Here is a 24,847-nt window from a genome sequence, read left to right as displayed (position 1 = left end):
CTTGAGCCTTTTGCCTGCTGATTTCCTCTGTCAGATTTTGGGTTCATCAGACCTCCCATTTATGTGTGCCAATTATTTAACCTCATCCCCCAGAACCTTGAGTATGGTAATTATGGTCTATAAATCTGATGATTATTACCTTAAAGACATTCATCTAACTTCCTAAATACCGTTTGAGGTCTTAAGAGGTCCTAGTGCTTCACGGATGAAGAAAAGGAGGCTGAGGTAGAAGATGATTTATTCAATGTCTTGCAGAGAACACACGGCAGAGTTCTGATTGTCACTCAAAGTTCAAGGACCGAACTACTAGGCTTTGTCACCCTAGCTGCCTTTGACATGTTTTGGCTCTCTGTATCAGCCATCTGGAGTCTGACCTTTATCCAGACTTTTCCCTCTTGGAAGACTTCTGGGTGTCTACTCCAGGGACAGAAACACCAACAATTCTTTGGGAAAGTGGGATATGATGCTTTATCTGTTAAGCCCCACTTAATTCGCCTGCAGAAGGCAGGTCCATTACTCTATTCACTTCTGTGGCTTCTGTAGTAGGGTCTGCCTCACATAACAGACACCCAGATGCACTTCTCCAGTTTATCATGCTCTGTCACACTTGGGAAAGACACCAGCACATTACAGTTGGATTGTGGACACAATCAACCCCTTGGAGAGTGAGTCCCTCTATCCACTGCCTGTAACAAAAAATAAATAAATAAATAAAAAATAAAAAAGGGACAGCCTATACAACAACATAGTTGTGAAGGCTGGAAGGTTGAGACCTGCATTTCTTCTGAGCCTTTCTTTTGGCTTTCAGGTGTTCTCAACGGTCTTCAAAAGCCTCCATATGTCTCTATCCCTTGGATGGGTTTGCCCATGTTTCTGCATTAGTACACAGGTCCTATTGGATTGGAAACCACATAAAGGTATCCTTTTAAATTTACCATCTCCTGAAAGGCTCTAGTTTCTATATACAGGTGGTTCAATCTTCAACTCACACCTTTTGCAAGGGAACAATTTAACCTATAATACCATCTAACTCTCCAGGAGCCATGCACTTGGTACAACACCAGATCCATCACTATTGTTATTTATACACAGGCTTTTGAATCCTTCAAGTTTTCTCTCAGCTTGGCCATATTTCCTCAGGATTCAGCTGAGGGACCAGGTAACTTGATCAAAAGTTAAAGTCATGACATTTATTCAAACTGTATACACATGTCTTTTTTCATTGGTTATGAAGGTTGACCAGAATCATGTCGAACAAAATGTTTTTGTAGAAATTGCTTCATGTTCTTAATCTATAAACTGAACAGCCTCTCATCAGTCACTCATCCAAAGCGCACACACAAACACACAACACAAATGCTTCGGGAGATGGGACGTGCTATGAAGCAGACTTCAGCAGAAAATCATAGAAGATTTCATTGTGTGTGTGTGTGTTTTTTTCTACTATGACCCCAAGAGAAGCTGCGGTTGGGTTGGTCAACATCCAATAAAGGACATCTCTACTAAAATGGGTTCCCAGGCTAAGGAAACCTTAGAGGCCACATGCCTGTCTTTTGTCTCATTTATTTCTGCTTGCTTTGCCTGAGGCACCAATATTGGATCCAGCCTGAAACGGCTTAGAGAAAGGGGGCCTCAGGGTACAAACACAATGCTGCAGGAAGGGAGGTGCTGGGAGGAGCCATTCTCTGTAGACCCCTTTGGGATCTGCAGAGCTCCACTGTGCAAATTCACATCCGTATTGGCAGATCTCATTTCGTGGCAGCCTGCTCTTAGGCAATCATGATCCATTTTAGAGAACGTGAAGGCTTTCAAGTCTAAGAATCAGAAATTTAAAAAACCAGGAAACAAGAACCTCTGTTTTGATATTACTTATAACCATCCCATAGATGTTTTTAATTTTGTTTTTTAAAGCCACTAAAATAGTAGAAAGTAAAGTGTACACAGAAAGAATAAGTTGGTATTTTGGGGAAAAATAAAACCTACAGGGAAAAGAAACCCATGTATGAGATGTGGTCCTCACTACCCCGTCTGCCTTCCTCATGTCTTTTGAACATTTTAGTTAAAGTGTGGATGTCTATAGCTGAACATGAAGAATAAGAGGAATGAGGAATCAACGTGAATCACACTTAATGTAAGCTTCCTCCCGCCCCCAACACCTGAGAGCTCCCTAAGAGACTCTGTATGGGCTTCTGAAAGTTATCAGGAAGGGCTGGGGCACATAAGCCTGTGATTGATGGCTGCCATCAGCTGTGTGCCAGTCTCCTCACTCCCCCGGAGGCTTCGACAATTTCATCATATTTCACAAGCTCTCAATCATATTCATGAAGTCAAGGCTTCAAATGGAGCATGATTATAGCTTTAATCGCTAGTCCAGGTAGAACTGATTTGAGTGATGCAGGGTGTCGACATCGGTTTAATTACTTTAGGGTAATGATGCGAATCTCAATGAGGGGCCAATGTGATATTGCTGGCTATTATATGCAATAATTAATGTGGTCTAAGCGTGTTGCTTTGTAAACAGTTTTATTTCCCTATTTTCTCCGTCTATTTTTCGGCCAGTTTTCTTTCCTGTCTTTTTCACCTCTACAGAATTATATAGGTTTTTTTTATTAGCCCAGGCTAGCCTTAACCTCTTAAGTAGGCAAAGTTGACCTTGAATTTCTTGGTCCTCCGGACTCTATTTCTCCAGTACTGAAATTACCGTTGTGTACTTCTGTGGGAGCTAAAGTTATGCTTTAGTTACTGTGCTTAAGAGATCCATGAAACAAAACTGCCTCCAACCTGTAAGCCCCTTGCCCAAAGGCAGATGCTTCCTGAAATGCTTAGGGCTACTGTCTACGGAAGACGTATTTTCTCTCCCCTAAACAAGTTTGTTAGCCCCAACTAGACCATATGTGCTTGATCACATGAAGGTGGGAGATACATGGGCAGGAAATAGGTCAGGATGCATGCTTGTGCCTGATTGGACCTGATGGGAAATATGGTGGCCATGAAGTTTTGCTTCTGTAAGCCTCAGAGAAATGTGACTTGTGGCCATTTTCTCTGAACCTGAAAGTGGACCTGGCCAGAATCTATCAACCAGGTCCGTATTTAATTAAAGCTTGCTTCCTAGTTGGCTTAAAGTAGTGGCAGTGGTCTTATTCTGGTAATGGGGCTAGCACTACCATAACGAGTTTTAATGTGATGGTTGGGATCAAACCAGGGTTTTCTGTCAACTTAGCTACCTTCCCAGCTCCGAGGGTAAATGACAAATGATTTTTGGAAAGTTTGTGCAAAGAGGAAAGGGGCGGGCGGGAACCTTCCTGCCTTTTAATCTCTCCCTTGTCTCCCACTTCCCTCTTCACCTTCTCTCTTGATTCAAAATGGACCCAGCATTTCTCCGTCGAAGTATAATGGCTGCAGCAGTAATGCCAGCAAGCAGTGTTTGCCGGTGACCCCTCACATGCCATGTCAGGGATTGCTGTAAGTATTTCGCTGGTCTTATTTCATTGCATCAAGATGCTGGTTTGGTTCCTGCCTTATGGATCACGCTGGTGAAGCTTGAGCAGATGATACACCTCTTGAGTGATGGCTCAGGCACCTGAGACACAGAGTGGAATCCTGGAGTCCTGTAATTGAGGCGTCATCTTCTCTCAATGTGGCCATCATTTCAGCAGTGTATTCCAAAGCGCACATGGGCTAGAACCATATTATGACAGGGTTATGCTGACAGCTCAGGGTGCAGGAACTAGAAACTTGGCGTTTAGAGTGCTCCGGGCTTTCTAAAGGAAGTTGTAGGAGCTGCCGTGGTAGGGAAGAATTACAGAACATGTCTTCTAACATCATCATGAGGGATTCCGTATGTGCCTGAAAATATCAGCTGGTTCCAGTCTCTCCATTCCTTTGCAAACATATAAAGAAAAGCCCTGAGGTAGGACATGGATAATACACTCACCATCCTCAAACACCAGCAAGAACTGGATAGATGTCCTGACAATACATGAAAAGCCCACATAGAATGACACTGGCCTCATTTATATATATATGTATATGTGTGTGTGTGTGTGTGTGTGTGTGTGTGTGTGTGTGTGTGTCTTATTAAGCTGGGTAATCTTGAGAGCCCTTTCCTTGCCCTTTCTGGTCTTCTTTGCTTTCAAATGACCCTAGAAGCCGATGCTAACAGATCCATTCTTATTGGCTGCTAGGACAGAAGCTAACTTCTTTCTAGAAGAACAAGTCATAAGTCATATATTTTAATTTTTGCTGCTTCACACTGCCTCTGATACAATTATTCAGCTCTGCCAGTGGAGCAGAAAGCTAGGCCATAAATAATAAGCAATTGAAAAGATGTGACAATGTTTCAAATGATTTATTTAAAAAAAAAAAAAAGCTAGATTTGGCCCATGGGCTACAGCTTGGCCCTTACTGCTTTAGAGCATTAAATGAAACATTAGAAACAAGCAAGCAAGCAAACAGATATATAAAGGTCTTTGGTATTCTGTAGGTACTTAGACTTTTGTTGTTGTTTGTTTGATTGTTTTCTGTCTTGCCATTTATTCCATTAAACAGCTGGGTCACAAACAGGTACCAACACAGTACATCTCTCTCTCTCACTGTGCTCACAGTCCAGCTGTAGTCATCAAACAGGAGCTATAGAAAGCAATCAATGTATATATTGCATATATATATTAGTTGGGATCTAGGGTTTCACTATGTAGCCCTGGCTGGCCTGGAATACACTCTGTAGACCAGGACGCTCTCCCACTTAGCATTATACCTACCTGTCTCTGCTTCTTGAGTGCTGGGCTTGAAGGTATGTGCCATTGTGCCCAGCTGAGCAATACAATTTTGCAAATGGCAGTTATGAAGGAACCAGGATCAAGGAATGAGCGAAGGGTAGGGTTGTCATAGAAGAAATGGTTAATGTTAAGGGAAAGGGAAATAAATGACCCCGGAGGTAGTAGAGTGCTCTGAGGATCAACTAAAGAAGCTGATGGTGACTGCTTGTCTGGCAAAGGGGGACGATAACTGGAAGAGTCGGTGAGATCCTGTCTTGGTGGAGTGCTATTGGCCAGGTGATGAGGTGAAGAAGTGGGGCCTCGCTTGGATGTTGGTTTCCAGAGCTGATGTCTTATCCTCTAGAGATCATCCGGTGTGTTCCTGAGGACTTTGTGGATGACATCGAAGGGGCTCAGCAGGCATTTTAGGAGGGAAGCAAGTCATCAGGAAGTGATGTGTAAGGTAGAAAAGTGACATCTGAAAATTAGGATCAACCCCAAAGGGTAGATCAAAAGGACACAGGGCAGTGGAGACTATGGCAAAATGCCTCAGACAGAGTGCCCAATATTGAATAATAAATAAATAAATAAATAAATAAATAAATAAATAAACAGGAGTTCACTTTTGAAGCTCTTGAGGTGGACGTCTGAGACCAGGCCACTAGAGGAGCGAGCGTTTTCAACCTTTGTAATCCTGAAACCCTTTAGTACAGTTGTTCATATTGTGATGACCCCAGCCATGAAATTATTTTGTTGCTACTTCCTAACTGTAATTTTCCTGCTGTTGTAAAGGGTAATACAAATTTCTGATATGTGATCCCTGGGAAAGGGCCATTCGACTCCAGGGGGGTTGCAACCCACATGTTGAGAACCACTGCACCAGCGAGTTCAGTGTCAGGTAAGGAAGGCCTCAGTTTCCAAGATGGAACCATGATAGCATCCCTGGGATGGGGAGCACTGCATCCTCACTGGGCAGAAGGGGAAGAAAGACAAAAGGACCTAGGACCTACCATGAGTCCTTTATTATTAATTAATTAATTAATTTCTTGTTTGTTTTTCAAGACAGGGTTTCTCTGTATAGCCCTGGCTGTCCTGGAATTCACTTTGTAGACCAGGCTGGCCTCGAACTCAGAAATCCACCTGCCTCTGCCTCCTGAGTGCTGGGATTAAAGGCATGCACCACCACCGCCCGGCTCTGAATCCTGAGTCCTTTTTATAATGCACTATCCTGTCTACAGAGCCCTCAAGGTCAAATCGCCTCCTACAGGCTCCATCTCTTAATACTGGTACATTGGGTCTTACACTCCAATATGGACTTTGCAAGAGACACAGGTTCAAATGAAGCAGCCCTAGAGTAAAGGCTGTCAAGGATGCTGATTTTTTTGGAAGAGACATATTTGAATTTGGTGTCTCTGGAGAACAAGATGAAAAGTCTGATACATTAAAATGGACTCAAGGAATAGAGTAAACCTGGGCTGAAATGGGATCCTGCAACAGCACTGACCGAGTTCGGAACAGTGTCCAAGCTGTGTTTCCTACGCTTCAGCTTTCCTGTCACTTCTGGTTAGTGAAGAGAAGTGGCTAGGGGTCAAAAGACAAGAGCAATAGATCTTTCTAGAATACTGCTGCCATTCTGTTTTCTCTAAGTAAATCCAGGAAAGTAGTCAAGTCTGGCCTCGTTGGGGCTCAGTTCCTCTTTCGATTGTTGAGTTCCGAGCAGTGATGTTACCACCCAAGGTGGTTTGTCAAGGATTGCTTCCATTCCCTAGGCCAGTTTAGCTCTTTCTTGAAGCTGATGAAAGACCTCATACTTGTGTCACGGCTGGGTCAAGCACATTATTTCTAGGGAGTTCACAATAGCAAGGGAATGACAGGTTTTAAAAATCTGATATAGAGCTTGTCAAATTTAAAATGTTATTATTATTTTTCTTCCTAATATTATAGAGCATGTGAATCGGAGTCCAGAGAGTGCTCACTGACATTTTGAGTTTCCTGTGTGCCAAAAAGATGCCCTGGACCAGGGACTTATCAAGGGAAATAAAGGCAGTTTATTAATTAAGAAAGAAAGAAAGAAAGAAAGAAAAGAAGGAAGGAAGGAAGAAAGAACAAAACAAACAAAACAAACCCACCTCCAAGGATAGAAGTGAGCAAGTGAGCCAGAAAGACAGATGCAGACAGATGCTCAAAGGTGGTACCCACTTGTTCTTGGTCTTTATAGGTTAATTTACATGGCACTCTGTCCTCTGGGAGATATTGTGGAGGCAGATGCTCAATTGTGTCACAGGTAACCCTGGTAGGGAGAGGTCTCCAGTCTGTGCACAGCAGTGTTCTTTCAGAGTTAATCTTTTTTTTTTTTTTTTTTTGGTTTTTCAAGACAGGGTTTCTCTGAATAGCCCTGGCTGTCCTGGAACTCACTTTGTAGACCAGGCTGACCTCAAACTCAGAAATCTGCCTGCCTCTGCCTCCCAAGTGCTGGGATTAAAGGCATGCACCACTGCCCCTACTCTCTAGACACACGGAATGAGGTAGGTCTAGCTTTGTAGCCCAGGAACTCATTATGCATCTCAAACTGGTTTCAAACTCATGATCCTCCTGCTTCTGGGACCTGAATGCTGGGTTTACAGATGTGCCCCACCATAGCTGGGTTCAGATTTCTGACTTTGTTGTTGTTGTTAAAGGAGACTCAGCCTGAGTCAGGCTGACTGACTCAAGGATTGAGTGACTGAAGTCCTGGTTCTGAGTCCATTCATTCTTTCAAGGACACATTTATAGAGCTTCACAGTGGCCAGTGGTAAATTCCCTTTCATCGTGGGAATATGCGAAACACTGCAGAAAGCCACAACCACAATAAGCTGGAGATTATGGTCAAGATTCACCCACCATGCCCACCTCCGAACAGCACTTTCTGAAACTGGAACAGTCTGGCTAGAGACAGCCTCTTCAAGGGGAGAGCACAGATCTTTAGGGGGAAGGCATACTTCTTTTGACAGAGAACACTAAGGGGACCGAGTGCCAAACTGACTCTAAAACGTTGATATTTAAAGCAGTTGTCTTTACATAATGCCCGGGTTTGATCAAAGGGCCAGGCCACACAATCCAGGCAACAGGAAAGCTGACAAGTGGGGGAAGGGCCTTTTGTGCTGGAGGCCTGGAATCCGGATGCCCTGGTGGGCGGGGCGCTAGCTGGGCTGCAGAGAGGCTGAGGCCCAACCTGCCCTTTGCATGCCTTCCCTGCCCTCTGAGCTCACCACACTGAGAAATGAGTACGGGGGGGGGGGGGGGGGGGGTGGTGCCTTCTCCTGTCACGTTCCCACTCCTGCCCATCTCCATCAGTACATTTAGAGAAGCATCGTCCTTACTCCTGTAACGCTGGCTTGAATTCTTGTATAATTCTGCCATCAGTAAAGGTAAGTGCCCCAGTTTAACTCTTGGAGCCTTTGTCTCAGCGTGTGGTTTCCTGAACAAATATCCATCCATCCTTCAGGTCACATTCTTGACCTTGTTGATTCAGGTGCCTGATAATTCTAAACTAAGGACAGCCTGACAGCCCACAAGTGAAAGTCTGGCTGGCTTCCCCATTCTGGGCAGCCCACTTTCCTCCTGTCCTCAACATCTCTGCCAGGGTCTACTTCTGTTCTGGCCTCTTCCCCTTTAATCGCAGTGCCCCTCTCCTGCTGCCCTTTTATCCCCATGTTTGCTCTGACAGTCCCTCTTCAGATGCCCTTGGCACTCTCCTTCTGCTCACGATCTAACTTTTCTTCTAGGTCCAGTGATTGTTTTCATTCTCGATAGCCTCCAAATGAAGATTGTAGCCTCATAAGTAAGCTTTGTGAAATTATGATCTCTGATGTGTGCTGGTGTACACACACCCACCACCACCACCACCACAAATGGGAGTGAACTGTGCTTCAAGACTATATTCTTAGAAACACTGAATTTTATAGGTCAAAGGGCAGATAGGCTGCTCTCTGGCCCATGACAGCCTCGTGCACAATCATGGATGCATGTCCATTCTATATGCTGTCGGTATCTCTTTCTGCCCCACCAGGCACAAAATGTGGAAAAGATAACTCTGAGAAACTTTCTGGGTCATCCCAAGGTGGTGAGAGGTCTGATAGAGATTCAGTGTGATTGTGGGAGATGCAAAGGGAGGCAGCTCTTGATTAGAGTAATATTACTACCACAAATTTGAAGCAAGCTTTATTAAATATTGGCCAGGACTATGGACAATGGCCGGGTCCATACCCAGAATCTCCAGAGAATGGCAGCAAGTAAGTCAGGTGGTTATAAAGGCAAAACCCACAAGGCTATGCACTTCCTGCCTTAGTCCAAGTAGGGGCAAGCATATACCCTGACCTACTTCCTGCCTATGCTGCTCCTGCCTTCATGTGATCAAACATAGCCTGTGCAGTTGGAGCAGCCAACCTTGTTTATAGAAGTGAAAATGCATGGCTTGTTATATTCTCAAGCCATGAGAATATATTGTTATCTTATAGCCTCTAGTATCTAGGAAGTTATCTGTCCTTGGCCAAGTAGGGCTTACAGGTTAGAGGCATTTTTGTTTTATAGATTGTTGTAGGGATATTTGACCACACTGTGAACCCGAGATTATATTGTTTACTGGAAAAACCTGTTTCTACTTGTGGTGTGGCTCAGCCGTAGCACACACCTTTACTCCCTCTGGCTGGAATACAGACATTCTCTTACTATACATCTTTAACCTCAAACAATGAAGGCAAAGCTAGTTCGTAAAAGGAGGCACCCATGTCTGAAAGTGATGTCTAATTGAGAGGCAGACAAAGTGATGACTCAAGAATAGGATATGCTCAACTCTCATAAGAACAGAGAGAAAAGAGAGGCTGGAGAGAGAGAGAGCAAAGGAGACAGGGCAGTTTTACTGTTGTACAGAGACAGGCTGTAAAGAGAAACCAAGCTAGACACAGGTGAAGATAGAACAGCCAGAGAATGAGAAAGAGCTGGAAGACCAGGACAGAGTTAGCTTGAGGCCAAGCAGAGCGACTCTGAGAAGTTGAGAGAAGCCAGATTGAATCAGTCAGATCAGAGGAGTTTGAGACGGAACAATTGAGTTGAACCAGCCAGCCAGAGTTCAGAAGGAACTAGGAAGGGGCGAACTCATTCAGCATTAAGTCTCAGAGACGGAGAACATTCTAGGCCTAGATGAGATTGTATGGAGACCAGAGGCTTCCAGGACTAGGCCTAGAATAGCAGATAGAGGAGAAGCCTCTGAGATGATTATTACATCAGGTGAATAAAAGATATTTTTACAATAGATCTCTTAAGCAGATTAATTGAAACTTGAGATATAACTTTAGCCCTCACGGGTAACTAGCATAGGTCTAGACACACAAATCGAAAGACAGCAGGTCCCAGAGACTATGAATGATGTGATAATCTGACTCAGAGAACTTCTGATTTTCTCTTTTTATTCTTGATTTAACTTTTTGTTTTTACTTCAAAGCTCCCAAACATGTTCAGTATTTTGTTAAAAAACAAAAATTAGTTGTTTCTTCCAAATTTATATGTTGAACTTCTTTTCTTTATTTCTTTGCTTGTTTCTCTGTCTCTCTCTGTCTCTCCCTCTCTTTCTTTCTTTCTTTCTTTCTTTCTTTCTTTCTTTCTTTCTTTCTTTCTTTCTTTCTTTCTCTCTTCCTTCCTTCCTTCCTTCCTTCCTTCCTTCCTTCCTTCCTTCCTTTCTTTCTTTTTCCCAGATAGGGTTTCTCTGTGTAGCCCTAGCTGTCCTGGGACTTGATCTGTAGACCAGGCTGGACTTGAACTCAAGTGATCCACCTGCCTCTGGCTTCCAAGTGCTGCAATTAAAGATGTGTGCCACCTCCATCCAGTATGCATTGAATTTCTAAAGCAGGAACATAACTTTATTTAAAGACAGGTTCTTTAAAATGGAGACACTGATGACTAAGGATCATCAAGATGGCTCAGTGAGTAAAGGCGCTTGCGGCCAAGCCTGACTACGTGAGTTAAATCTCTGGGACTCACACTGTGGAAAAAGAGAACCAAGTCCCCCAAAATGGCCTCTTACCTCCGTACAAGAAAAAAAAAGTAAATAAATGTAATTATCATTTTTTTTAAAGGTGACTAAGTTAAATGCTGCTCGTGTAGCTTTTGCTACCCTGCCTAAGCTCTGGGAACGGACCACACTACCAGCCTCCACCCAGATCATATTGGATTCATGGATGAAAAACACAGACACACATGTTGCTCAATTTCAACTTGCCTGTTGGTTCAATTGAAGAGAGGCCCCAGTCTATCCTAGCTAGTGTGCCCTTCCCAGAACTCCCAGCTCAGCACCATAAATCTGTACTCAACCTCAGTTGCTCAGCCACCTTCAGTCCCAGCTCAACATCCCAACCTCCTGCCTGTAGAAGCAGCCTGTGGCCACCCTGCCTGAAATCTCACATGGCTGGTTGGATTTTCTCCCTCCCAAGCATGGCAAACGCTCTCTCTCTTCTCCTCATGTCTACTCATTTGCCTGTGGGGACCTGGAAGTCCTGCCTATTCCTTCCATCCAGCAATTGGCACTTGGCATCTTTACTGATAGGTCAAGAACCAACTGAGGAATAGGACCTTAGCATGAGAACCACCCCTGAAGTTAAAGAGCTCATTTAGGTGGGCTTCATCCAGTTAGTCTCCTTAATGAGAGACAGAAGGCAGGGCATAGCCCTGTACAAACAAAGGACTGTGTAACAATACAAGAAGGGAGAACATCTATAAGCCAAAGAGCGAGGCATCAGAAGAAACCAAACTAAGGTAATGTCTCAGATTCCCAGCCAATGGGGCTATGAGACAATGAATTTCTACTAAGTACCACCTGTATGTGGTACTTTGCCATAGTAGACCTAGCAAACTACTGTAAACAGTGGTATTTCAAGATGTTATTTATTTTAGATAGACAATGAAATAGATCAAATAGAGATTTCTGAGCAGGAAGCAGCTAGCTGTTCTGCCTCTCTTTGAATTTCTTGGTTCTTAATTCTTGTTTATGATCAAATAGTAGCTGTGCAGCCTGTGTATCCTATGTACTTACCTCACACTTCACACTGCTAGGAGATGAACAGATGCCAAAAACATATGGTGATCTCTAGAGTCTAGATGATATTAATTACCACACTGGCCATAAATGCATGCCAATGAGGGATTCCTTGACACAGTTGCGTTCCTAGAATTTAATGACCCCATTATAGTATGATTTACTTTCTTTAGTTGCTAGTTTGATTCTTAAGGTATTAGGTGAAACCATGTAAAATTGACTTTTGATGTAGGTTTTAAAAATAAATAAAATGCAAAGTGAAATCCAAACAAAGCATCTCAGAAAAGACTTACATGGCAACGAGAAGCCTTAAGTTTTCCCACATGTACCTGGCCTATGTGATATGCCAACATCGGAGATCCTGGGTCGAAAGATGTGAGAACTCTGAAATTTTTCTATTAACCCCACAAACCTTAAGTTATTTCTGAGTTCAAAATCTATCTTTAAAAGGGATTGAATATTTATGATTTTACATGATTGAGGCGAAAACCAGAGGTCTCATACACAAAGCTGACACCTTTTAACTGCACAGCCGTTGGGATTCCTCATTGGAATTGAAGGGTGCCTCACCCTGACTGATGGACCTTTGTAGTCTGGCGGCTCCACTCCTGGACATCTGGTTGGTTTAGACTCTTCAAGGAGAAAAGGCCAGGGGCCACTGCTGCGAGGCTGCTTCAGGACACCTGCTGACAGCATGGCTTTTCTAATGAGACAGAGGTGAAGCCACTTTCTTGGAATGTTATTGGAATGACCAACCTCATCTGCCCTCGGCTGACTGGAAACTTATTCCAGGAGAAATATCCATGTTCACACATGCTCCTCCTTCAGCTTAGGAGTCTCCTTTCTTCCCTACTGAGTCATGAGAAGAAAGGGGAGGGTTGTGCCTTATTAATTTGGGAAAGAATCTCACTTTTTTTTTAATAGAAAAAAAAGAACCTTTCTCTTGTTTAACAACTAAAAGTTGAAAATTAACTTTTAATCAGACCAATGTCAGCTGAGAGAATTGTTGGCGTTGACTGGCAAGTGGCTATGTCCACAGTTTTTAAGATTTTTTTTGCCATTCTTCAAAAATCAAGAGTGTTTCATGCTTAAAGTCTCTTCTGTGATTAGAGGTTCATCAGCAGGAACCTCGGTTCCCTTTCAAAGGCCATGGTCTCTCCATCTTCTCTTAGCCCACATAGCTCCTTCATCTGCTTGCCCATTCACTATAAACAGTTGAATTTGCCATTTGCTTTGCTTTTTCTAGTGCTGTTGTGACATACCTTGACAAAAGAAACCTAAGCAAAAAAAAAAAAAAAAAAAAGGGGGGGGGTTATTTGTGCTTGCAGTTTCAGGGTACAATCCATCATGGCTGGAATGCCAAGGGGGCAAGGGTGGAAGTATCTGGTCACATCTCATCTAAAGTCAGGAAGCAGGGAAGGCTTTTGCTAACATTACTCTCCCTTTTATTCATTCAGCCCAGAATCCTAGCCCAGGGAATAGTGCCACCCACTGTAGGCAGGTCCTCCTACCCCAGTTTAATCTGATCAAGATAATCTACAAGCATGCTCTGAGGCTGATGTCCCAGCTGATTCCACATCTCATCAAGTTGACAGTTGGGATTACCTATCTCATCACCCTGGGCTGCTGCTAAGTGCTATTCAAACTATGGCTAATCCCCTCTGTGAGACAAAGCAAAGCAAAGCAAAACAAAACAATCTCCCAGACAAACAAACAAACAAACAAACAAAAAACAAACAAGCAACCTCAAAACGCAAAACTCCAGGGTTTTGGAAAACCAGCACTAGAAGAAGAAAAAGAGAAGGAGGAAAAAAGAGAGAAAAGGAAGCAAGGGAAAATAGAAAATTCTAACAAAAACAATCAGAATACAATGCATATACAAAGAAGTCAGGGTTATTGTATGATTTTTCTCAGCTGCATTTGTACGTGCTTGTGTTAGGTTGCAATATAAAATATATTTTATCTGTGAGTGGCAATAAGAATCCTTAAAGTCAAGATTAATTAGGAAAGCATTTCATTACTTATATTTACTTCCTGTATTAGTTAACATCACCCCTAAATCACCCTAGAGGGGTAGGTGTTTGTTATATATGCCTATCTATAAGATTCAAGTACACACAAAACTGTGAATACCCGTAACAGACTCATAAGGATGAATAAAAACATCTAATTGAAATGAAAGGAGAGGTAAAACTTCCAGGTGCTTCTCGAACCTATGTCAACCAGAGTCTAGTTTATGGTCAATTATATTATACTTAATGATTTATTTACATAGGCTATATGTATGTAGTATCTGAGAGGACATTCTGTGATGATGGAGATGTTCTAATCTACACATCCAATATGGCAACCACTAGCCACACTGCCACATCCAATATGACAACCACTAGCCACACTGCTGCTCTTTTGTACCTGAAATGCAGATAGTATAGCTAAGGACTTGAATTTAAATTTGAAGGTAAGTAAACAGTCTTGGATAATATCTACTATAGTAAATGGCATCGCACTAGAAGGGTAACTAGAAAGTGGCTTTTTTTTTTCATAAGAGTGTCAATTGGTCCGATGGAAATCTAACGATGAGGTCAGAGCTGCCAGAGCTCGTGACTAGCATCCAGTCCTCTATAGCATCTTCACTTGTGTTTTCTTTTTGACAAGGTTACTGTTAACAGGAACTAGAAGAAGGCATGGCGTGTCTTTCTGCCTTTTGATATTTCACATTGAAAATGTGAACTTGTGAGGTGTGAGTGACATGTATTAAAAGCTCTGGTGATGATTGTCCAGGGATCATACTAGTAACTCTAAGAGTACCGAGGAAGGCAAGGGAAGCGACCGGGGACAGCGGCTACTCACTAAGTGCTCCACTTGCCGCCTGGATTAGCATTTTGTGCATCGCATTTTCCTAATCAAGGACTGGTGCTTATAGAGGTTAAGCTATGTAGTCAATTGGGAATGAACGCATGAAGTGCAGTGTGAACTCAGTTCTGTCTGGTGGAGACCCAGTAATTATGTAGCCACTATGGTCTCTAGAGAATGCCAACCAGTCAGGTTTCCATTGACCCATTGTTTCCTGAATATACTCATGAGCAGGTTAGGGCCAGGGCCTGGGTCCTGTGATGCTGAAGTGTGTGGTCTCTGTGCTCCAACATTCCTAAATACTGCTTCAGACACATTGCAGGAACATGCTTAGGGACCCTTTCTTCCATATTACTAAAAATTATATTTTTCTCTGCTGTTACAAATACATTGGAACTGGAGAGAGTTCAGTAGGGCTCACAACCATCTAGAAGTCCAGCCCCGAGGGCATCTAACTCTTCTGGCCTCCGTGGGCACCTGCACGCATGTATAAATATACCACAGATACGCAAAACAAAGACATATAAACAACAAATAAATCTTTAAAAAATATGCACAGATATTTCAGCTTAGACTCTTTTTCTTCTACCTAAAGCTTTACTTATTTTCCCTGGTGGCTTTAAAAAAAATCTGAAAAGATTTCCATGTAGAAAGGGGGAAGCGTGGCCTCCTGCTCTCTGAAAAAGATGGCTACATCTTAATTTCCAGAACCTGTAAACCTTTAGAGGGTGACTAGGTCACGAGGACCTTGCCTGATAATTGGATTAAGCATTTGTGCGGTGATGGGTTAATGACTCATCTCTAGCTCCGCTGTATCTGGTCTCTGTCTTTCATGCCCTCCTTGCACGGTACGGATCACTGTAGCGTCTTCATGAACAAGAAGGCTCTTGCTTTGCAGTTCTCAGCTCCCAGTATCTTGAGCTAAATAAAGCTTTGCTCATCCAAAACTACCAACCCTGGGAGCTGGGGAGATGGTGCAGTTGGTAAGTGCATACCTTCATATTTGCAATTTGCTTGCTTTGCAAATATGAAGACCTCTGACACCGGCTGAAAAAGCCAGGCATGGCGGCTATGAGGGTAACCACAGTGCTGGGGAGGGAGAAGGGAATAGACCCCTGGGGGCTACTGGCCAGACCACCTAGCCTAATTATTGAGCGCCTTGCCAATGAGAGGCTGCCTAAAAAGAAGGGGATGGGGTTGGGGTGGTGATGGCTCATTAATTAAAGTGTTTGTCACTCAAGCCGAACGACCAGAGTTCAGATCCCCTGAACCTACACAAATGCTGAGCAGGGCATGAGGGGAGTGGCTCCACTGGAATTCCAGTTTTTGGAATATGGAGACAGGGGAGCCCTGAAGCAAGCTAGCGAGTGAGAGAGACTAGTCCTATGGGTGTGCGTTGGGGCCAGTTGAGAGCCATGTGCCAGTCAGCTGGAGATGGATTGAGGAACCCCAGACTCACACCCATACATGCATATCACAGACAGACAGACAGACAGTCAGACAGACACACTCCGAAATAAATAAGGAGGGGAAAAGATTGCCCCTGAGGAACAACACTAGAGGTTAACCTCTGGCCTCTACATACCTTGTGTACATGCATGTACGTACACACACACACACACACACACACACACAACCTATTCTGTGGCACTCAGTCATAAGAGCTGGACTAGATAGAATACTGCCTCTTAGTAGTCACCCATCAATATCTAGAAGCTCTCACACTCCCACCATACACACACACACACACATACACACACACCGCCCCAGCACCAAAACAAACAAAAAACAAAAACAAAACAACAACAACAACAACAAACCCCTCAAACCACTGTCTATTGTTCCTATCAGCCCTCGCTAACCTGAGTGATTCTGAAACTACACAAGCTGCATTTGGGAGAAGGAGAAGTGTCTGGGAAGGGGCCCCGAAGAGAGGAAGAAGAACAGACGGAGACCAGGGGGAACTGGGAAGGAGCAAGTGCGGAGGCGATCCTGAAGCTGCTGAGGAAGGAAGATGGGGTGAGACTGGAAAATGAAAACAGACATGCAAAAGAAGCTGGAAGGAGTGGTGGGTGAGATGTATGTAGACCCAGGAGGAAAAGGGAGAAAACAGAAATGAAAAGCAAGCCAGAAGTGGTGGGCTTGAGAGCAAACTTCTCCCTCCAGAGCTGCGGCAGGACAGGGTTGACCTTGAAAGGTCAGGGGTCACCTGTGGCCGTCTGTCTGCACCCCACACTGCTGCACGCCAGTGGGGGCTGCACCCATGAGATGAAGGAGAACAGTTTGGCCATCTGGTCAGGGCTGCATCTTTCCCCTGCCTCCACACAAAGTGGTAGCTGACGTTGCTGCTTCCCATAACCCATGATGTTCACAGACGAAACTCAGAAGCCCCTGGTCACTCTCAGGCCTGTTCTTGTGATTGAGCCAGTTATCTCGAGGAACAAGAGGAGAGGCGTGCGTTTGTAGATAATCTCTTGTTTAGGGTGAGGCTTATTGTCTAGATTAATGTGTAGAGTCGGTTGGTACCGTTGACATTTTCACTGACAGATCTTACTTGTTAAGAGCTTAAGGGTGTGTGTGTGTATGATGTGTAGCTAAGTGATAGGAATGGAGAGAGAGTTCTAAAATACGCATAGATAGAAACCATACATGTTAAACATGAGTGTGTGATATGATCATATACACAAGGATACATATACTCCCATATAATATGTCTAGATTCAGAGTTCCAGGAAACTTAAGAATAAATGTGCTCTTCATTAAACCCCAGATTCCCATTTTAACTTCTATTTTTTTCCCAGAGATTTATTTATCTCTATTTTATGTGTGTATGTGTGCCTGCATGTATGTCTGTGCATGTGCAGAGTGCCCATGGATGCCAAAAGGCATAAGATGCCCTAGGACTGGAGTTAGATGGTTGTTAGTGTCAGTGTAGGTGCTGGGTACTGAGCCCAGGTTCTTCAGGAGAGCAGTCAGCAGCTCTCAACTGCTGAGCCGTCTCTCTTTTTATTTTAGAGGAGACCCATGTAGCTAAGCATATTACCAGCACTTGGGAGCAAGACTATGAGTTCAAGGACAGTCCAGGTTACACATGGAGTATAAAGCCGGGGGAGGGGGAGGGGAGACAGAGACAGAATGTGAATATGAGATGCATTACTTAGTTCTTAGTTGATTAGCTGAGACCATACTTACAGGCCTTTGTTTTTATTTTTAACCCTTTCCATGGACTTTTGCACACATATAACCATTCATTTGTGCAGGTTTTATCCAGCCAGTTTTTAAGAAAGACGTTTCGACCATATGGCTTTTAACTGTTCTTCCTCAAACTCTGTCTGGTATGCTGATATTCCCAGGGGGCTGGGTTTAGCTTATCCGTCCCCCTTCTTCTGAGCTGACACTGGGTGGTCCTCCAGCCGTGTCTGTCCTTGGGGTATCAGCAGCAGCTCTGGTTTGTGTATTTCACACATTCCCCTTCTCTACCCCAGTCCAGGAAGCGAGATCCCACCCTTGGCTTCCTTTAAAGCAGTTGATTATTTTTCCACAGAGATGGCATCCGTGCGTTATCTCACCTGGACATCAGATCTATGTCCAGATGGGCAAGCAACCTTTTATTTGTTATTATTTTAGATTTTTTCATCTTTAATTTATTAGATCTTAATTTTAGATCTTTAAGGATGTGATCTGCTACCTTAGCATCCCCCCACCCCCACCCCCGACCAGCTTGGGGAGCAGAAACCTTCACAGGCTTCACAATCGTCTGCTTCCTGCCTTGCTCACGAAGCCTGAGCAGCCGCCAATGAGGGTCTTAGACATTTGCTCCCTCGGTAGCTCAGCCCAGATGGTTTGTTTTCATTCAGCGTTTCTACTTCCGGTTTCTGATTCTTGGCCGTTACATCAGCAAGCAGCGCACCCGTAGAATCTGAGTGTATGTAGGGTTCTCGCTTTAGCATGTCTTCCAGCTGGCCCCTTTTGTGTTTCTTCTGTAGAGAACAGCTCTTTTTCTCTTGAGGAAAGGAAGGAAGATTTTGCAGTAAGAAGCTGGAAAAACTCCCCACCGAGTCCTGAGTAGCGGGGCCCTCTCTGAGTGCTGTGCCACTCAACCTGAAAGGCAAGGGCTGGTTGCCCCCAAAGGAAAGCTAGAGAAGAGAGAAACCCAGGCTTTTTAAAGGTTGATTTCTATTTCCTCTGCCCTGAACTGGAGGGCAGAAGACTGCAGTTTTCATCATAAATTAGACTTCATTTAATAAGTGCTCGCATGGATCTTAGCCTATGTACAAGACATGACTGCTTTGCAAGCTCCTCACGTTAATTCCATGTCAGAGTTACCTTCAAGAATAGTGCCAATCTCTGTATTTTACAGATGAGCAAACACCCATAGCTGAGTGACTCTGGACTCACACAGAGTCAATCAATCATATGACAGGAACGGAGTTGGGAGACCAGGTATATTATGTTGGTCAGACCCTATACCCTAGCTGCTATCTGCTACACTAGGGAGGGCAAATGGTCACCAATCTTTTATTTCCGTAAGGGACAGTCAGTGTCTCCAGAACAAACATCATATTTATTTTGTCTTTGTTCACAACAGATTTGATTTAAAAGAAAAAAAAAAAAAAAAAGGCCCACAAGAATCCACAAGGCCACATGCTGTGCTCCTGATCAGATGTCCCATGGGAGTCTTTCCTCTCTCAGGCAGGATCAGGTGGGCTGGCTTCATGGTTCAGGGCACGCTGGCAGTGTTTGTGTCACTTTGCAACTGTGTGATTCTTGTCATTCCCCTTTTAAGTGTGTCGTAAGCTTGGTGGCTTTTTGTTTTGTTTTGTTTTGTTTTTCATCTGTCTGCAAACCCCATTAATGCTTTGAGAGTCACACCCTTTTCAACCAAACATACTCAGATGCCGCACATAAGTTAGAAAGTGACCTTTACCCATGAAAAGGATTTTGAATCACAGGAAGTTCACTATCCTAGGCAAGGAAAAAAGACATTCATCTTTTTTTCCAATGTAAATCATTTCCTATGAAGTGCACTCTGACTCTAATGAAGTTCTTTAAGTGGGGACTAGGAAGATTCCAGAAAGATTAGAGAATCACATTTGTCCTGGTCTCCAATTTCCTCTGAAGAAGTCTGCAGGGTGGAGAGGCAGGTGGAGGTTGAGAGTCCTCAGAGGAAATGGCCAAGGGTGTTCTGGGTAGTTAGTTAGTACTGATTGGATGTCAGCATGGGCTGGACTCCTGGTAGCAAGGTTCCAGAGTTCGGACTGGGTTCCATTCGTGGACCTTGACATCAACGTAGAAAGAAATAGAAAACTAAAAATAGAAAACAAAACCTCACTGAGCAAGGCACAGAGTTAAAGCTGTATGGCTTTGTGAGACTCTTCTTTAAAGGTAAATGTATAAGTGACGTATGGACTGAGCTGAGATAAAATTTATTTCTCACCATGTATTATGTTCTAAAGCAGTGGTTCCCAACCATCCTAAGGCTAAAACCCTTTAATTAATAAATGAAATAAAAATAAATTAATAAAACACATGTTGTGGTGACCCCACAATCATAAAAATATTTTCATTGCTACTTCATAACTGTAATTTTGCTACTGTTATGAATCGTAATGTAAATACCTATGTTTTCTGATGGTCTTAGGTGACCTCTTTAAAAGGGTCATTTGACCCCCAAAGGAATCACAACCCACAGGTTAAGAACTGCCGTTTTAGAGAGTCTGTACAAAGCTACTCTACGAATAAACCTGCCACAGGCATACTCTCTCCCTTCTGAGAACTTAAACTGTAAAGCAAATGATCGTTCTGAAGACTCTAAAAAACATGTAGGGATTTTATCTATATGACCTGGAGAGTAGCAGAGAGGTTGTCTTTGTCAGGGTTTGTGCAGGATTCCTGGACAAACATCATGACCAAAAAGCACGTTTATGAAGGAAAGGATTTATCCAGCCTACACTTCCACATTGTTGTTCATCATCAAAGAAAGTCAGGACTGGAACTTAAGCAGGTCAGGAAGCAGAAGCTGATGCAGAGGCCATGGAGGAATGCTACTTACTGGCTTGCTCCCCGCTGGCTTGTTCAGCTTGCTTTCTTATAGAACCCAAGACTACCAGCCCAGGGATGGCACCACCCACAATGGATCCTCCCTCCCTTGATCACTAATTGAGAAAATGCCTTACAGCTGGGTCTCATAGAGGCATTTCCTCAAGGGAGGCTCCTTTCTCTGTGATAACTTCAGCTTGTATCAAGTTGACACACAAAACCAGCCAGTACAGAGATCTTCTTGGGGGATACTGGAGAAGGGTCAGTTACAAAGAGAACAGGTGACTGGAGTCGTCTCATTGGTGAGGGTAGATTCTTGAGGTGAGGTCAAGGCACAATTGTGAAGACAGAGATCAGAGTCTAGAACAATGGAGCAGTGGGTGTTCCAGCTTTGTGGGCTGGGAGAAGAGGCTGATGCAAATGTTGCTGATGGCTGACGCTGGCAGGAGAGAGGGAACAGGCTACAGAAGGGAAAGAGTGGATGAGACCTAAGTTGACGCACTAGATGACAACTGACCCAGATGAAACCACTGGTGCTCTTCTTTAGACTTGTTTGGTATTTTAAAGTTATGACGTCCTCATTTAAAAAAGAAAAATCAAATTTCTGTAGAAAATCAGAAGACCAGAGTGAGACCTGTGAGCATGTAATGGTGGTTAGCCACAATCAGCTGAAGTCTGAATATCCCTCGATGTCCCATTCGGCAGTCACTAACACAGTGAGCTTTTGCGTTAAAATTCCGTTGAAAATTCAGTCTCTCCCTTGACAGCAGCCATCAATCATCCCACAGCGGTATATCACCAATGTCTGCAGCACACACCATTATCACAGAGGGTTCTATTGGACAGAGACTTTTTAGACCCATGCTCTTACTGGTCACCCTGGCTTGCAAATCCTCTGCCTCCTGGAACCTCACTGGCTGTACGGCTCTAAAACTAAACTTGGAATTGAAACGTAGCTGTCATTCCTTGAATACACAATTGTGTGTGACTGGCTTTTGTTGTTGCTTGGTGTTTTGTTTTTAAAGGTAAGCAGCAATGTAAGAATTATAGAAATTGAGAATAGAAGAACCTTATGAAGTTATTAGAGTAGAAGTGAGAAACTAAACAAACAAACAAAACAAAAAACAAAACAAAACCAAAAAAACATTCATCTGATTACCCCCTAGACAACAGTTACGAGTACACAGGGTGTTAGATGGGACGAGCCACAAGGGCCATGTGTTACTAACAACTTTTACAAGCAGTGAATAACTTCCCAGGTCAAAGCTAGTATTCTGTCAGGAGAGAGAAGGAAAATCCTGATTTGCCAGTGATTTAAGCCAGCCACTAGCTTTGATTTTACATCAGGTAAGCATTAATGACTACGTAATTTGCATAGGCATGCACAAGTATTAAATATTCATTGTAACCTTGACCTCTCCCCCCTCTCAGACAGTTTTCTCTGTGTGACCCAGACACCTTAACACGCAACACATGCACACACACAAACACACACACACACAACTTGCAAGAGCAAGATGCAGATTCCAGGAGATGGAAGATGGGAGCATAGCATCCCTGGATGTGCTGCATATGAGCAAAAGAGGGATCCAAGTTGTATTTTAGCAAACTTTCTAAGTGTTATTTCTTCTGTTTCAGTGAGCTCGCCTCAAGCTCTTTTGCTGCAGAAATGCACGGAAAATATGAGAGGATCCTGAAAGAATTCTCTGGCAGAGAGCACATCTTGTTTTCGGCCGGCATTTGTTCGTCGTCGTCGTCGTCACTACCTACATTCCCCCGCCGTGTTCACATATGAAAACAATTATTTCTCAGTTCAGGAAGTCGGTTTTAATCGTTAGTTTGGCTTCAAAGGATCCAGCACCCTTTACAAGGTCAGACTAGCTCCAAAGACAGCTAGGCAGAAACTCTGGCCTGGGAGTAAGCTGAGCTTTCCTGGTAGGCAACTGCTTAGAACTTGTGCTTGAGTCCTGGAAATGAGGAAGATGTCCTATCTGAGGTGGAAGGGAAGAGTTCATCCCTGAGTGCTGGAGAGACGGTCTCAGAGAAACAACTTCCCTCGGTCTCACCTGCACTCGGTATTCAACAAGTTCCACTGGAGAGACTCGAGCCCCACACAGGGGTCAGGGCCCTGATTTCTTGCCCCAGATGTGTGACCCTAGGCAAATCCATCAGAATCTAGGAATTTCTATTTACTCAGGTGTATGTAGGGTTTCAACCAGTCCTTCTGCTAAGCATAAATACCTTCTGTTTTCCTTATTGGCTCTGCACCATGACAACTGTAAATTAATCTTTATCTTCAGACAGCAATAGAATTAGACGCAATATGAGCATTTTGCTTTGATGGATATAACAGAAAGCCTTCACATCTGTGCACGTGGTAGGGGTTAATATAATGGAGAGCCCTACACACCAGGGTCTTTCAGATTATAGTGGGCAAAAGAATCAGCTCATTGAAAATGCATTGAGAGATTGGCCCTGAGAATCAGCGCAGACAGCTGCACCATGTGGGTCAGGTCTGGAGGGGATACTTACAGACATCTGAGCCTTGGCTGGGCACCCAGGCTGTCCCCGCACAGCTGGGCCTGCTCTTCCTACCCAACTTAAGAGATTTTGCTGCTGCTTCTAACAGTTAGGAAACCAGCTTGGAAGGCTTGACTCTGCAAGGGAGGGGCCACCTGGCCCAGGTTAACAGCCAGCTAGAGTGCTAAAGAGGGAAATAAAAATTAAGAACATAGATTCTGTGAATCATTCACACCTTGGCTCACATAAATACTGATCGAAGCAGGCAGGAAATCATAGCACATCATGTTTTAGCCGAAGATGTGGGTTATAATAGCACCCATTTCCATAATTCTAACACACTGCAGTTTCCATTTAATGAAACGAGGCTGGGAAGATAAAAAGTGCCATTTGCCTGTGAAAAGGTTCTGAAGCAAGGCTAAAACCAGAGGTAGGTCTCTTTTGGAGTTTGGAAATGAGGGTGGAAATCATGGGCAGAAAGTATGCCCCCGCCCTCCTTAAATGTTCTGACAAGGTAGATGTCGCACCAAAGAAAAACACACACATTCAAGAGAGAACAAAGATTCGAATCTCGCCAGCTTTAGGACAGTGGCCAGCATGTGTGTCAGGGCAGGGTGTCCCTCTATCTTTGTTGGATGGAGGTGTTAAGCACAAGCTGGGGAAACAGGAAGAAGGTGGAGGGGATGTGGAGTATGAGAAGCAGGCTTTCTGAAAACCAGGAGAGAGCTTATAGCTTCAAATAAGCTCCAAAGATCAGGTAGAGCTCACTCCCTACCTTCTGCTCTAACAAAACCCTCCATTCTGGGCGACTTAAGGCCACAGAGGTTGGGAAGATGGCTCTGTGGCTAAGAGCACGTGTCCCGTGAGTATAAGGACCTGAGTTTGAACCCCTAGCCCCTACTGAAAAGCCAGGCAATGGCTACACATGCCAGGGCAGAGACAGGCAGATCCTGTGAGCTCGCTGGCCAGCAAGTCTCTCTGAAGTGAGGAGTTTCTGGTTCAGTGAGAGACCCTGTCTCAAGGAAGTAAGATGAAGTGATAGAGCAGAGATTTGACCTTCTTCTTTGACCTCTGGATGTGCATAAATAGGGGCATGCAGAACTGCACATACATGGTGCACGCACATATACCACATACTACACAAAGCAACACAAGTGCATTGCTTCAGAGTTCTGGAGGCTGAGATGCAAAAATCAAGGTATGTGCCGGGCCGGGCTGTGCTCTCTCTGAAACCTCCGTGAGGTTCCTCCTGCCATTTCGCAGCCACTGGTGGTTTGCTGGTGATACTCGGAGTCTGCTGGCCTGCAGCCACTCAGATCCTCTGTCTGCTCTTACTGACACAGGCATTCCTCCTGTGCGTCTCCGTTTTCAGATGCCATTTTCTTGTAGGGGTGCCAGTCATATTAGCTGAGGGGCCCTCTCTACTCCAGAATGACTGAAACCTAATTAATAACATCTGCAACAACCCTATTTTCAATTAAGGTTCTATATTAAGAGACCAAGGGGTTAGGACCTCAACATATCTTTTGGGCAGTAAAACAGTTCAATTTGTAACAGTGACATTTAAAAATTCACAGCATTTGTTGTTGTTGTTTTGTTTGTTTGTTTGTTT

At 43.9% G+C, this 24,847-nt stretch overlaps 1 long non-coding RNA gene across 1 annotated transcript; it reads left to right on the top strand.

The window, feature by feature from the left end:
* The first annotated feature begins 7,977 nt into the window (after positions 1-7,977).
* Gm3716 (predicted gene 3716) lies at positions 7,978-24,814 on the top strand. Its single transcript, NR_045078.1, has 4 exons — positions 7,978-8,164; positions 8,522-8,577; positions 16,528-16,695; positions 22,354-24,814. It is a non-coding gene; the product is annotated as a predicted gene 3716 (long non-coding RNA).
* The last annotated feature ends 33 nt before the right edge of the window (positions 24,815-24,847 follow it).

The sequence above is a fragment of the Mus musculus genome, chromosome 5 (genome assembly GCF_000001635.26).
Source record: "Mus musculus strain C57BL/6J chromosome 5, GRCm38.p6 C57BL/6J".
NCBI lineage: Eukaryota > Metazoa > Chordata > Mammalia > Rodentia > Muridae > Mus > Mus musculus.
This window is presented reverse-complemented; position numbering and strand designations above follow the sequence as displayed.